The sequence below is a fragment of the Bos grunniens genome, chromosome 12 (assembly GCF_055505025.1).
Source record: "Bos grunniens cultivar Pamir isolate PY7600 chromosome 12, Bosgru_T2T1.0, whole genome shotgun sequence".
Taxonomy (NCBI): Eukaryota; Metazoa; Chordata; class Mammalia; order Artiodactyla; family Bovidae; genus Bos; species Bos grunniens.
This window is the reverse complement of record NC_141176.1, coordinates 12332679-12347902: the sequence shown is the minus strand read 5'-3', so window position 1 is coordinate 12347902 and position 15224 is coordinate 12332679. Positions and strand designations below refer to the sequence as shown.

At 41.8% G+C, this 15224-nt stretch overlaps 1 protein-coding gene across 3 annotated transcripts in view; it reads left to right on the top strand.

Annotated features, from left to right (window-relative positions):
• Positions 1-15224, top strand: part of VWA8 (von Willebrand factor A domain containing 8) — a 390356-nt gene that overhangs the window by 25651 nt on the left and 349481 nt on the right. The window lies entirely within an intron of this gene.

Below are 15224 nucleotides of genomic sequence, written 5' to 3'. Positions count from 1 at the left end.
AGCCCTGGGATTTCTTTGGAATGAATGATGCTAAAGCTGAAACTCCAGTACTTTGGCCACCTCATGCAAAGAGTTGACTCATTAGAAAAGACTCTGATGCTGGGAGGGATTGGGGGCAGGAGGAGAAGGGAACGACTGAGGATGAGATGGCTGGATGGCATCACTGACTTGATGGACGTGAGTCTGAGTGAACTCCGGGAGTTGGTGATGGACAGGGAGGCCTGGCGTGCTGCGATTCATGGGATCGCAAAGAGTCGGACACGACTGAGCGACTGAACTGAACTGAATTTTTCTCTAATCTTCTTTGTCCCAAGTACCATACCGATGGATGACTTAACTTTTTTTGATGTGTTTTATTGTTTTTTATTTTCTAGCTAATGACGGGTTTTTTTGCTTTCTGCAGCTCTCATTGCAGATGTACAAGAGCTGGGTAATATGTTAAATAGGCTTCTTTGGATCTACATGGCAGTTTAGTTGCCATTAATGACATTGTTTAAATGAATTCAAGTAGTAAATACCTAACTTAAAGATTATGTTTTTAATGTAAATATATTATATATGATAGATAGAAGCTTAATACCCTTAATATATAAATATATAATGATGAGACACATCATATGATCCCATAGAAAATAGTCAAAGGATTTAAAGCAGCTCACTATCGGACAGGAAATTCAGATGGCCAGTAAGTGTGTATGTACATATGTTCTAGTGCTGCTTAATAGTTAGAGAGATGTAAATTATACAATAAGATAGTAATATTCACGCATCATTTGGGCCCAAACTGAAAAGTATTATAATGTCCAGTACCTACAGGGTTGCAGGGAAATGGCATTTCATATATCGCTATGGAAGTGTGAGTTCATTTGACTTCTTTGGAATGTAATATGGTAGTTGCTATTAAAATAAAATGTCTTCTTCATGTAACAGTTTCTCTATTAGGTTCTATTCACCAAGGGAAAAATCAGCACATAAAAAGGATGTTTGTACACAACATACATAGCAGCGTTTTATTGTTTTTGATAGTGACAAAACTAAAAGCAATCTGACTATATCAATAGAGGAATGATTGATAAATTATTATATAGACATTTTATGGAAGTTTTCACAGCTATTAAAAAAGAATAAATTAGATTTATTTTTGGGAACCTAGAGGGTATCCATGTGATACTGTTAAGCAAAAATTGAAGCCTTCAGAATAGTACATAAAGTTTAATACAATTTTTGTTCAAGTATTTAAAAAAAAAAAACTTGAAATACTCTTTTCAGGTGTATTACATGTTTTCCTGTGTAAAAAGAAAAGTGTGGAAGGCCACAGTCCAGGCTCTTTGATTTTTTTTTCCTGTGGCATTGGGTTGGGAGTGGGGTGGAAATGGAAGGTGTCATTTAATATTTCTTTTACATTTTTAGATTTTTTTTCTTTGTTACAATAAGCATATATTAGATTTTATTTTTAAAAAGCTAATAAACCCTCATGTTTAAAGTGAAGCTTTATTAAGTTGGAGAATACATCTATCATAGCTGCTTTTTCTGTGATCTGACTCATAAAAATATAAACTTTATGCTTTACGTTTAAAGAATTTGACTCATTTGACAGGACCTAAAAATTCTTGGTTCTTCGGAGTTGCGTTCATAACCAATGGTCATTCCTTAATCTCATTTTATGCTTTTGGTGGTTGTCTTGTTTTGAATATGACTAGTTACATTAAGACCAAAGATGTCCTTTGTAAATTATCACAATTTAACAACACCTTATAGATAAGCGTTTCAAGAGGTTGAATTGCAAATTGAATTTAAGGTATTAAATTGTGACCTGTTGATTAGTCAGAATATTCTAATGTATGTTGGCCATCCTATTGCTGCTTCCTCTTGTCTATCACAGTTCTCTTCTTCAGTATGGCTCTGATTAGTTTGCAGTATGGTTTTTCAAAAGAAATATAATTTTTTGTTCCTATTACAAAAATAAAACATCAATACACAAAACTTGGAAAACACTAAAAAAAAAAAAATTCAAATCATCCATAAGCCTAATTATAAATACTGTTGGTGGTGCTAGTGGTAAAGAACCCACCTGGCAATGCAGGAGATGTCAGGGATGTGGGTTCATAGCTAGGTCAGGAAGATCCCATAGAGGAGGGCATGGTAACCCACTCTAGTTCTCTTACATGGAGAATCCTATGGGCAGAGGAGCCTGGCGGGGCCATAGGTTGCAAAGAGTCAGACACAACTGAAGCAACTTAGCATGAACATATAATGTCCCCTGGTTCCTCCATTTTCTGGGAATTTCTCATCAACTCTGTAGATTTAGTTTGATATTTTAGAATTTTATATAAATGTAATAATACAGCGTATATTCTGGTTTTGTCTAGCTTCTACCACTCAGCATAATTATTTTGAGATTCTTCCATGTTAGTCTGTTCCTTTTTATTGCCAAGTAGTATTCCATTATATGAAATAATTACAATTTGTTTATCCATTCATCTGTTGATGGATATCATGTCATTGTTACCATTCTGAGGCTCTTAAAATAAAGCTGCTATGAACATTTATGTTGGGAAAGATTGAAGGCAGGGGGAGAAGGGGACGACAGAGGACACAATGGTTGGGAGGCATCACCAGCTCAATGGACGTGAGTTTGAGCAAGCTCCGGGAGATGACGAAGGACAGGGAAGCCTGGCTTGCTGCAGTCCATGGGGTTGCAAAGAGTCGGACACAACTGAGCGACTGAACAACAACAACTCTGTGTGAACATAATGTTTTCTTTTTCCTGGGGCAAATACCTGGGAATGAAATTCTAACTGGAGGCTGAAAGTCTGAGGTCAGGGTGCCAGTATGGTTAGGTTCTATGAGGATGCCTCCTACTGACTTCTTGACATGGCAGAGAGAGTGGAGATACAGAGCAGGCTCTTACATCTTTTTTTAGAAGAAGACTAATCACATTTATGAGGGCTCCACCTTCATGACCAAATGGCCTGCCAAAGTCCCCACCTCTAATACTCTCATACTGGCAGTTAGTTCAGTTCAGTTCAGATCAGTCACTCAGTTGTGTCTAACTCTTTGTGACTCCATGGACTGCACCATGCCAGGCCTCCCTGTCCATCACCAACTCCCGGAGTTTGCTCAAACTCATGTCCATTGATAATCAGTGATGCCATCCAACCATCTCATCCTCTGCCATCCCCTTCTCCTCCTGCTCTCAATCCTTCCCAGCATCAGGGTCTTTTCAAATGAGTCAGTTCTTCGCATAAGGTGGCCACAGTATTGGAGTTTCAGCTTCAGCATCAGTCCTTCCAATGAATATTCAGGACTGATTTCCTTTAGGATGGACTGGTTCGATCTCCTTGCAGTCCAAGGGACTCTCAAGAGTCTTCTCCAACACGACAGTTCAAAAGCATCAATTCTTCGGTGTTCAGCTTTCTTTAGAGTCCAATTCTCACATCCATACATGACTACTGTAAAAACCATAGCTTTGACTAGATAGACCTTTGTTGGTAAAGTAATGTCTCTGCTTTTTACTGTGCTGACTAGGTTGGTCATAGCTTTTCTTCCAAGGAGCAAGCAAGCGTCTTTTAATTTCATGGCTACAGTCACCATATGCAGTGATTTTGGAGACCCCCCAAAATAAAGTCTGTCACTCTTTCCATTGTTTCCCCATTTATTTGCTGTGAAGTGATAGGAACAGATACTATGATCTTCGTTTTTTTAATGTTGAGTTTTAAGCCAACTTTTTCACTCTCCTCTTTCACTTTCATCAAGAGGGTCTTTAGTTCCTCTTCACTTTCTGTATCTGATGTTATTGATATTTATCCGGGCAATCGTGATTCCAGCTTGTGCTTCATCCAGCCCAGAATTTCGCATGATGTACTCTGTTTATAAGTTAAATAAGCAAGGTGACAGTATACAGCTTTTACATACTCCTTTCACGATTTGGAACCAGTCTGTTTTTCCATGTCTAGTTCTAACTGTTGCTTCTTGACCTGCGTACAGATTTCTCAGGAGGCAGGTAAAGTGGTCTGGTATTCCCATCTCTTTAAGAATTTTCCACAGTTTGTTGTGATCCACACAGACAAAGGCTTTGGTGTAGTTAATGAAGCAGAAGTAGATGTTTTTCTGGAACTCTCTTGCTTTTTCGATGATTCAGCAGATGTTAGCAATTTGATCTCTGGTTCCTCTGCCTTTTCTAATTCCAGCTTGAACATCTGGAAGTTCACGGTTCGTGTACTGTTGAAGCCTGGCTTGGAGCATTTTGAGCATTACTTTGCTAGCATGTGAGATGAGTGTAATTGTGTGGTAGTTTGAACATTCTTTGGCATTGCCTTTCTTAGGGATTGGAGTGAAAACTGACCTGTTCCAGCCCTGTGGCCACTGCTGAGTTTTCCAAATTTGCTGACATATTGAGTACAGCACTTTCACAGCATCATTTTTTAGGATTTGAAATAACTGGGGCCTGCGTGAGGGAGGCCGTGCGGCCGCAGCCTGCGACGGCCGGCGCGTCCCAAAGCTCGACTCCTCCGCCCGGACTAGGGCCACCCCCGGGGAGGTGGCGCCAGCGGGGACCGCAGGCTCTGGAGGCACGAGGCCCGGGCAGGGTGCCGAGTTCCCGAGGCTCCGCTGAGAAGCCGAGGGGTAGCGAGACCGCTGCTCGGGAGCCGCCACGATGGAGCTGGAACTGGAACCCTGTGGGGCCGGGGTCCCGGCTGCTGGGCAGCGGCTTCTCCAGGCCGAGGCCCCAGCGGAGAATGAGCCGGAGGCAGTGGTGGGTTCCCTAAAATTAATTAAAAAAAAAAAAAGAAATAACTGGAATTCCTTCACCTCCACTAACTTTGTTCGTAGTGATGCTTCCTAAGGCCCACCTGACTTCGCATTCCAGGATGTCTGGCTCTAGGTGGGTGATTACACCATCGTGGTTATCTGGGTCATGAAGATCTTTTTTATATAGCTCTTCTGTGTATTCTTGCCACCTCTTCTTAATATCTTCTGCTTCTGTTAGGTCCATACCATTTCTGTCCTTTATTGAGCCCATCTATGCATGAAATATTCCCTTGATTTACTTGAAGAGATCTCTAGTCTTTCCCATTCTTTTGTTTTCCTCTATTTCTTTGCACTGATCACTGAGGAGGCCTTTCTTATCTCCCTACTATTCTTTGTAACTCCCCATTCAAATGGGTATATCGTTGCTTTTCTTCTTTGCCTTTAGCTTCTCTTCTCTTCTCAGCTATTTGTAAGCCATGTATCAGACAGCCATTTTGCTTTTTTGCATTTCTTTTTCTTGGGGATTATCTTGATCACTGCCTCCTGTACAGTGTCACAAACCTCCATCCATAGTTCTTCAGGCACTCTATCAGATCTAATCCCTTAAATCTATTTGTCACTTCCACTGTATAATCATAAGGGATTTGATTTAGGTCATACCTGAATGGTCTCATCCTCTGTCGTCCCCTTCTCCTCCTGCCCCCAATCCCTCCCAGCATCAAGGTCTTTTCCAATGAGTCAACTCTTCGCATGAGGTGGCCAAAGTACTGGAGTTTCAGCTTCAGCATCATTCCAAAGAACACCTTCCAAAGAACACTCAGGGCTGATCTCCTCTAGAATGGACTGGTTGGATCTCCTTGCAGTCCAAGGGACTCTCAAGAGTCTTCTCCAACACCACAGTTGAAAAGCATCAATTCTTCGGCGCTCAGCTTTCTTCACAGTCCAACTCTTGCATCCATACGTGACCACTGGAAAAACCATAGTGTTGACTAGACGGACCTTTGTTGGCAAAGTAATGTCTCTGCTTTTCAATATGCTATCTAGGTTGGATGGGAACACCAACTCGATGGACATGAGTTTGAGTGAACTCCGGGAGATGGTGATGGACAGGGAGGCCTGGCGTGCTGCGATTCATGGGGTCACAAAGAGTCAGACACTACTGAGCGACTGAACTGAACTGAACTGAATGGTCTAGTGGTTTTCCCTACTTTCTTCAATTCAAATTTGAATTTGGCAATAAGGAATTCATGATCTGAGCCCCATTCAGCTCCTAGTCTTGTTTTTGCTGACTGTATAGAGCTTCTCCATCTTTGGCTGCAAAGAATACAGTCAATCTGGTTTCGGTATTGACCATCTGGTGATGTCCATGTGTAGAGTCTTCTCTTGTGCTGTTGGAAAAGGGTGTTTGCCATGACCAGTGCATTCTCTTGGCAAACTCTGTTGGCCTTTGGCCTGCTTCATTTTGTACTCCAAGGCCAAATTTCCCTGTTAAGATTTCATGCTGCTGCTACTGCTGCTAAGTCACTTCAGTCGTGTCTGACTCTGTGTGACCCCATAGACGGCAGCCCACCAGGCTCCCCTGTCCCTGTGATTCTCCAGGCAAGAACACTGGAGTGGGTTGCCATTTCCATCTCCAATGCTTGAAAGTGAAAAATGAAAGTGAAGTTGATCAGTCGTGTCCGACTCTTAGCGACCCTATGGACTTCAGCCTGCCAGGCTCCTGTGTCCATGGGATTTTCCAGGCAGGAGTACTGGAGTGGGATGCCATTGCCTTAACTGGCGGTTAAGATTCCAACATATGAATTTCGGAGGCACACAAATATTCAGTCCATAACTGTGGTGGATTTTATCAATCGGTCTTTGTCAGATTTTGGTATTCGGGTAATGCTAGTCTCATGGAATGAGTTGGGAAGTGTTTCCTCCTCTTCTTGTGTGTCTCTATGCAAATACAAGAAAATGTGCATAATTAGTCTTACTCTAACACCTTTACACACAAATTTGTACAGCTTGAGGGACTTACCTAGCGATCCCATGGTTAAAATTTTGCCTCTGGTGCAGGGGGTCTACGTTTGATCCCTGGTCAGGGGGAGCTGAGAGTCAAAGTGCCTTGTAGAGCAGAAAACCCAAAACATCAAAAAAAAAGAAGCAATATTGTAACAAATTCAATAGAAACTTTAAATATGGTCCATATAAACAAATCTTAAAGAAAGTGCAGCTCAGTACTTATTGTATATGTATATGCTCTGATTTATTTGATGTGTATTGATATATTTTTCCAATTTTAAGAAAAACTGAACCCCTTCTCTGTGCTCAGTGGTACACTGGATGGTATTACACTTCTCATTTAATTTGGATTACAGCTGTCTTTATTGGGTCAGAGCCTTCAGCCCACTGTATAGATGAGTGCCTTATATAAACTGAGGCTCTCTATATATGCCTTTGTTTCCTCTGATGCCTTAGAAGGATCTTACTGTATTTATCTTTGTGTCTTGGTGCTAAGTATATAGAAGATCCTTCATAACTAACTTTTACCCTATGATGTAGCTCATAGGGTAAATAATGAAGACTTTGGTTCTAAGCACGTTGTATTATGTATGTCCGTTGCCTCCCCTTTTTCACCCTGGTGTCCACTATATCCTAGTACAGAGTGATACACAGTAGAAATGTCACAGTTTAGTAAATGAACATGCCCTTGGTTCTTTTGACTTCTCTCGTTGTGAGGTGGTAATGCGTGCACCACCATGCATGCATGCATGGTAATGGTATTTCTGCTTTATTGACTACGCCAAAGCCTTTGACTGTGTGGATCACAATAAACTGTGGAAAATTCTGAAAGAGATGGGAATCCCAGACCACCTGACCTGCCTCTTGAGAAACCTATATGCAGGTCAGGAAGCAACAGTTAGACCTGGACGTGGAACAACAGACTGGTTCCAAATGGGGAAAGAAGTGCATTAAGGCTGTATATTGTCATCCTGTTTATTTAACTTATATGTAGAGTACTTCATGTAACATGTTGGGCTGGATGAATCACAAGCTAGAATCAAGATTGCTGGGAGAAATATCAATAATCTCAGATATGCAGATGATACCACCCTTATGGCCGAAAGTGAAGAGGAACTAAAGAGCCTCTTGATGAAAATGAAAGAGGAGAGTGAGAAAGTTGGCCTAAAGCTCAACATTCAGAAAACTAAGATCATGGCATCTGGTCCCATCACTTCATGGCAATTAGATGGGGAAACAGTGGAAACAATGTCAGACTTTATTTTTCTGGACTCCAAAATCACTGCAGATGGTGACTGCAGCCATGAAATTAAAAGATGCTTACTCCTTGGAAGAAAAGTTATGACCAACCTAGATAGCATATTCAAAAGCAGAGACATTACTTTACCAACAAAGGTCCGTCTAGTCAAGGCTATGAGTTTTCCAGGGGTCATGTATGGATGTGAGAGTTGGACTGGGAAGAAAGCTGAGCACTGAAGAATTGATGCTTTTGAACTGTGGTGTTGGAGAAGACTCTTGAGAGTCCCTTGGACTGCAAGGAGATCCAACCAGTCCATTCTAAAGGAGATCAGTCCTGGGTGTTCTTTGGAAGGCATGATGCTAAAGCTGAAACTCCAGTACTTTGGCCACCTCATGTGAAGAGTTGACTCATTGGAAAAGACTGATGCTGGGAGGGATTGGGGGCAGGAGGAGAAGGGAACGACAGAGGATGAGATGGCTGGATGGCATCACCGACTCGATGGACATGAGTTTGAGTGAACTCCGGGAGTTGGTGATGGACAGGGAGGCCTGGTGTGCTGCAATTCATGGAGTTGCAAAGAGTCGGACACGACTGAGCGACTGAACTGAACTGAACTGAATGCATGTAGGGGTGTGTGGTAAGCCTGGGTTCAGATTCTTCCTGAGCAATATGAAATGCTTTGGGAAAGTAACTCACACAAGCTGCACCAGCTAGGTGTCAGCGTGGGCTCTGTATGTTCAGAAGGTAAGTTTGAGTGTAAATGCAGAAGCTTATACATGAACCCCCAGTCCATACCATGCGGGCTGCTATCTAGGACACACGCCAGGTAGAGGACCGTGCAGGTGAGAACGGGCCTTTAATATCCTCTCACACCTGGTTCTCCCTGGCTGAGGGGCTGGACAAGGCGCTTTCCCCATAATCCTCATGATCACTGTGCTTAGGAAGTGTTACTGCCCCCCTTTTGACAATAAGGAAATGTAGGCCCAGGAGATCCAGGGACGCTGAGAAAGGACAGCTTGAGAAATCCCCAGGAGCTCTGTGTGGCTTCAAAGGCTTCTTCTTTCCATTATAGTGTGTTGACCCTTGGGATACTAAGTAACCATCACCATTTGTGAAGGGTTTTATTAAAACTGAATTTGAACTCCGATATAATTTTCTGAAATTTTTTTTTTTTTAGCTTTACAATATTGTACTGGTTTTGCCATATATCAACATGAATCCGCCACAGGTATACACATGTTCCCCATCCTGAACCCTCCTCCCCCCTCCCTCCCCATACCATCCCTCTGGGTCGTCAGTGCACCAGCCCCAAGCATCCAGTATCGTGCATCGAACCTGGACTGGCGACTCATTTCATATATGATATTATAATTTTAATCTTTACATATATGGCAGATTTGAGGCCTTGAAGGGAGAAAGTTAGGAACCAGACGTTTTAATTTTACATAGATAAAGAAATCACCGAATATAGAATCAAGCTCTCTGGCATTACTCTGACTTCAGTTTATCATTCTGTGGACTCTTGGAAGGAGGCGTCCTGTGCTTGGAAACCCTGGGTTCGGGAATTTCTCTCATGTACTGGGCGGTGTTTATGTTAGGTTATGGATGGCAGTTTGTTTTGCAGATGTTCATAATGTACAATCTCATATCTTGTTTCTATTTCTGGAACACTTTCAAGTATGACTCATGTATTGTTGAGGCCATCCTAAAAATACAGCTAGTTTCAAGCATTAATGTAAAATACACCACAGATACCACACAGCACTACCTAATGCATTCTCTCAGTAGTTTAATGTGACTTCCTAAAAAATTAAATGTTTTCTTTGACAAAATATGCTATACTAAAATATGAATAAGTGAAAATGTTTTTTTTTGAGAAGTGAGTTCTCTGACAACAAAATGTTAAGAACAAAATGAATTTGAAATTTTAATAAAAGGAGATATCATTGGTATTACCAAAACCCAAGAAATAGAATTAGTGTCCATAAAAGCAAGTCCACTAACTTTGGTGGAACCTTGGTGAGGTTCATTTCTGTGATTATGTGCTTGTGTTAGCTGTGTCTGACTGTTTGCGGCCCCAGGGGCTGTAGCCCGCCAGGCTCCTCTGTCTAGGGGGTTTCCCAGGTAAGAACCCCGGAGTGGGTTGCCACTTCTTCCTTCAGGGGACCTTCCCGACCCAGGGGTTAAAACTGAGTCTCTTGCATCTCCTCATTGGCAGGCAGGTTCTTTTCCGCTGTACCTCCTGGGTGAGGTTCATACTTGGAGGGGAAATCTTGGTCCTGAAGATAGAGCCTGTGTCAAACAGAGAGCTAGTGGGAAGCTGCTGCGTAGCACAGGGAGCCCAGCTCAGTGCTCTGTGACCACCTGGAGGGCTGGGATGCGGGGCTGGGAGGGAGGCTCCGGAGGGAGGGGAGATATGTGTGCACAGTGTATACACAGAGCAGATTCACTTTGCTGTACAGCAGAAACTAAGGCGGCATTGTAAAGCATTATATTCCAGTAATAAAGTTAAAAGAAAAAAAGATTTTGGAGGAGCGGTGGGACATAATGGCTGGAGTACAAGTTTGGACTCAAACAGTTTAGGTCTAAATCTTGGTTTAGGCATTTATCAACTATAGACAAATAGTACCACTGTAAGGGCTTTGACTTTTCTTATTCGTAAGATGAGAATAGTGAATATTTAATAAATACATGTACTGCTACTACTGGACACTCTTTAAGTGCCTAATTTAATGCTCATAACCATCTTATAAGTAAGTTCACTTCTCATATCCACTATACAGATGTAAAAACAGCACAGAGAATTTGAATAACTGATCAAAATTGCACTATAAGCAGCAGGTTGGACGTTAACAGTTTGGCCTAGTCCTTATCCTTACGTGGAGGCAGTCTGCTGTCTTGTAGAGTTGTTGTGTGATCTAACTGAGAGTATGAGAAATCAGTCATGTTTTTCCCCAGCACATGACAGGAATGCAATAAATCATGGCTATCATTATCACTATTATTGTTGTTGTTTTTCAGTCGCTAAGTTGTGTCTGACACTTTGCAACCCCATGGACTGCAGCATGCCAGGTTCCCCTGGCCTTCTCTCTCCTGGAATTTGCTCAAATTCATGTCCATTGAGTTGGTGATGCTGTCTAACCATCTCATCCTCTGTCGTCCCCTTCTCCTCCTGCCCTCAATCTTTCTCAGCATCACGTTCTTTTCCAATGAGTTGCCTCTTTGCATCAGGTGGCCAAAGTACTGTAGCTTCAGAATCAGTCTTTCCAGTGAATATTCAGGGTTGATTTTCTTTAAGATTGACTGGCTTGATCTCCTTGCTGTTCAAGGGTCTCTCAAGAGTCTCCTCCAGCACCATGATTTGGAAGTATCAATTCCTTGGTGTGTAGCCTTCTCTGTGGTCCAGCTCTGATATCTGTACATGACTACTGGAGAAATCATAACTTTGACTATATGGTCCTTTGTTGGCAAAGTGATTCTCTACTTTTTAACATGCTGTCTAGATTTGTCATTGCTTTCCTTCCAAGGAGCAAGCATCTTTTAGTTTCATGGCTGCAGTCACCATCCACAGTGATTTTGGAGCCCAAGAAAAGAAAATCTGTCACTGCTAACACTTCTTCCTCTTCTATTTGCCATGAAGTGATGGAACTGGATGCCATGATCCTAGTTTTTTTAGTGTTGAGCTTCAAGCCAGTTTTTTCACTCTCCTCTTTCACCCTCATCAAGCAGCTCTTAACTAAAGTAAGACAAAAGAAGGGAAAAGGTCTTTGTGACAGTATAGCAGACTACAGGGCCAGCCAGAGGGTTCAGAAGGTGCTTATTCATATGAAGAAACCTCTGTAGAGTTGAAGTGTAAACGGCAGACATTTCCAGATACCCTGGGACGCGTGGAAATGGGGCAGTACTGCTGCTGCTTGACAGCCAGTTTGAGTGTTAAGGGCAAAGGAGGGGATGACTGAGGACTATCAGGTATGCCTCTGGCCAGTGACTCTTCTCAACACACAAGGATCATGCTGAGTGGAAGACACTCCCATGAACATACTCAGAGTATGAAAGGGAAAGTGTCAGTCACTCAGTCATGTTCGACTCTTTGTGGCCCCGTGGACTCTAGCCCGCCAGACTTCTGTGTCCGTGGAATTTTCCAGGCAAGAATACTGGAGTGGGTTGCCATTTCCTTCTCCAGGGGATCTTCCCAACCCAGGGATCGAATCTGCGTCTCCTGCGTTGCAGGCAGATTCTTTACCATCTGAGCCACCAGAAAGCCCTGAACCTACTCAAAGCTCTATACAGTTCCTAGGATCTGGTTCTAAATAACTTCATCTCTGTGCCTTTCTCTTCCCACTTAAGAAGATACGTTGGTGTACACACTGCTCTGTTGTTATAACTGATTCTTCTTCAGTTTGCTAAGAAAAAGATAAATTATTCCTAAACCTCAGTACTTGTTGATACTGACAACTTACAGGGGGAGAAACCTCACACTGGATTAGGAAATGAAGCCTTCGATTAAAAAAAAAAGTCTTGAAAATAAATATGAGTTCTAAGATCATGGCATTGAAAATAGAGTGGAACGATATTGAGACTCTGTCATTATGAATAGTTATAAATAGTTATAAATATAAAAGGTGGGAGGAAGCTGAAGAGACCAACTTGGCTTTCCCTTACAGAACTTTGGAAATTTCATATTTTAAATAGACAAGTCCAGATAATGGAAGGTCAGGCACATTGCCAAAGGTGAATACACAGAAGCAGCATAAAACCATAAGAACAGTGTGGAGAAGGCCCGAGGCCGGAGTAAACTGAGGTTTGGAAAAATGTAAAGAAAAACCCCAAAGTGTTCAAGTTTTTAATTACATATTTAACACCAAAGTAAGGAAGGGTAGCAGATCCGCAGCATAGAGAACTTTGTGTCGTTTTACTGAGAAACGAGAGCTTCTTAGCTCTTATTTTGTTTCATCCTTACAGAGCAGGCAGATGGACCTGTCTTGGAATAAGAAAGAGTAGACCGTATATTATAATGATTTAAGCCCATAGTGGGAAAGAACAATAGTGTCCATCTGACAGCTAAGAATAAGATGTAGGTGAATTGCTTCCTAGCATCGCAGAGCTCCTTGAGATTCTCAAAGGTACAGGTCTTAGGGCAGTGTTTTTCAATGTGTTTTTCATTATTGCACACTTAAGGACATTTTCCCCCGATTGTCTCTCCCCAGTTCTGTGAAATTTTAATACACAAGTATATTGTAATAATATCTGTTAATGCAGAGCATCCCATAGTGGGTAACAGGCTATGGTATTGGGTTGGCCAAAAAGTTGGTTCAGGTTTTTCCGTAAGATGGTACGGAAAACCTGAACTAGCATTTTTTCAGTAGTTAAGAATTGTTCCCATGTCTTCCTCCAGGAGCCAAGTGTTGCCCCCATGCATGTTACACCATGCATGGTGTAGTGGCTTCATAGAGGATAGGAGGGAAGCCAAGCACGTCCACTTGGGTGACGAATCTCCTGATTTTCACACATTAGAAGCACTTGCTTTGTAGAAATTATAAATTGCTTTAGCGTGGCCTCAGTATGTGATACACCAAGCAGTCTGCCCAATACCTTTCCTTAATCGTCCCACCATGATTAAGAAAATCAGAAATTTAATTTTAATTTTTTTCTAATGATTAAATATTAACTTTTGGGGGGAGAGTAGGGGCAATCACCCAAGCAAGATTATGCTGTTGGTGGGGGGCGTGGAGGGAAACACAGCTTTAGTCCTAGGCAAATGTTCTTAGTTTGATTTTTGAATTCTTTCATGACCTTCCTGGATGATTAAACAAGGTTTAACGAGTATAGGAATGTTCAACACATACAAAAGACTATGTTTTTTATATGCATACACAGACGCTGGACTGTGCTGAATTGCTCATTTGTGTCTGACTCTTTGTGACCCCAGGGACTGTAGCCCGCTAGGCTTCTCTGTCCATGGAATTTCCTAGGCAAAGAATACTGGGGTGGGTTGCCATTGCCTCCTCAGGGGATCTTCCCATCCCAGGGATTGAACCTGCGTCTCTTGTGCCTCCTGCATTGGCAGGCGGATTCTTTACTGCTGTGCTACCTGGGAAGCCCATACACTACACATATACATATACACACATACACGTGTTGATATATATGTGTATACATGTGTGTATTGTGTGTTTATGTACAAAATGCAATGTAATAGTAAAACAAACACTGTACCCACATCTCATTTAAGAACTAGAATATTATAATTATCTTTGAAGTTATCCACAAGAATCTCTCTGATTCCTTTCCAGATATTCTGAATTTATGATTCTCTGGCTTTTTTGCTTTATCAAGCACTGTTTTGATCACATATGCATGTGTTTGTAAAAAATTCAATTTACTAGTTTTTTGAGCTTTACCAAGATAGTGGGGCTTCCATGGTGGCTCAGCGGTAAAGAATCCGCCTGCAGTGTGCAAACTGCAGAAAAAGCAGGTTCAGTCCTGGGTCAGGAAGATCCCGTGAAGGAGGACATTGCAACTCACTCCAGTATTCTTGCCTGGAGAATCCCATGAAAAGAGGAGCCTGAAGGGCTCCAGTCCATCGGGTCGCAAACAGTTGGACATGACTAAAGTGATTTAGCATTCGCTCATCAAGATAGTGATATTAATCATTAATGCATGATTTAGTTTGTGACAGTTTTTTTCTCTTTTAAGAGTTAAACATGTTGTTTGAAGTAATGGGGGTTCATTCTGTTATTTTTTTGGTCATATAATGTTCCACTGTGTGCTTTTTATCCATCTCCTATCTTCAGTTTTATGTTGAGCCACACTGCTATGAGTATTCTATATCGTATCTTGATGTGTAAAGGGGAGAGTTTTTCTTGAATTCCTAGTAGAACACATGTTTAGTCACTGGGTGACATTTAAGTGAGTAAATACAAATGAATTGTATTAATACAAACATTTAAAAAATGTTTAGTCAAAAAATGAGTGTGTTCATGGATGATTTAATAGTAGACTTAGGGACTTCCTTTGTAGCTCAGAAGGTAAGGAATCCACCTACAATGCAGGAGATCTGGGGTCGATTCCTGGGTCAGGAAGATTCGCTAGAGAAGGGAATGGCAACCCACACCAGTATTCTTGCCTGGAGAATCCTATAGACAGAGGAGCCTGGTGAGCTGTAGTCCATGGGGTCGCAAAGAGTCAGACATGGCTGAGTAACTAACACTTTCACTTTTTACTAGGG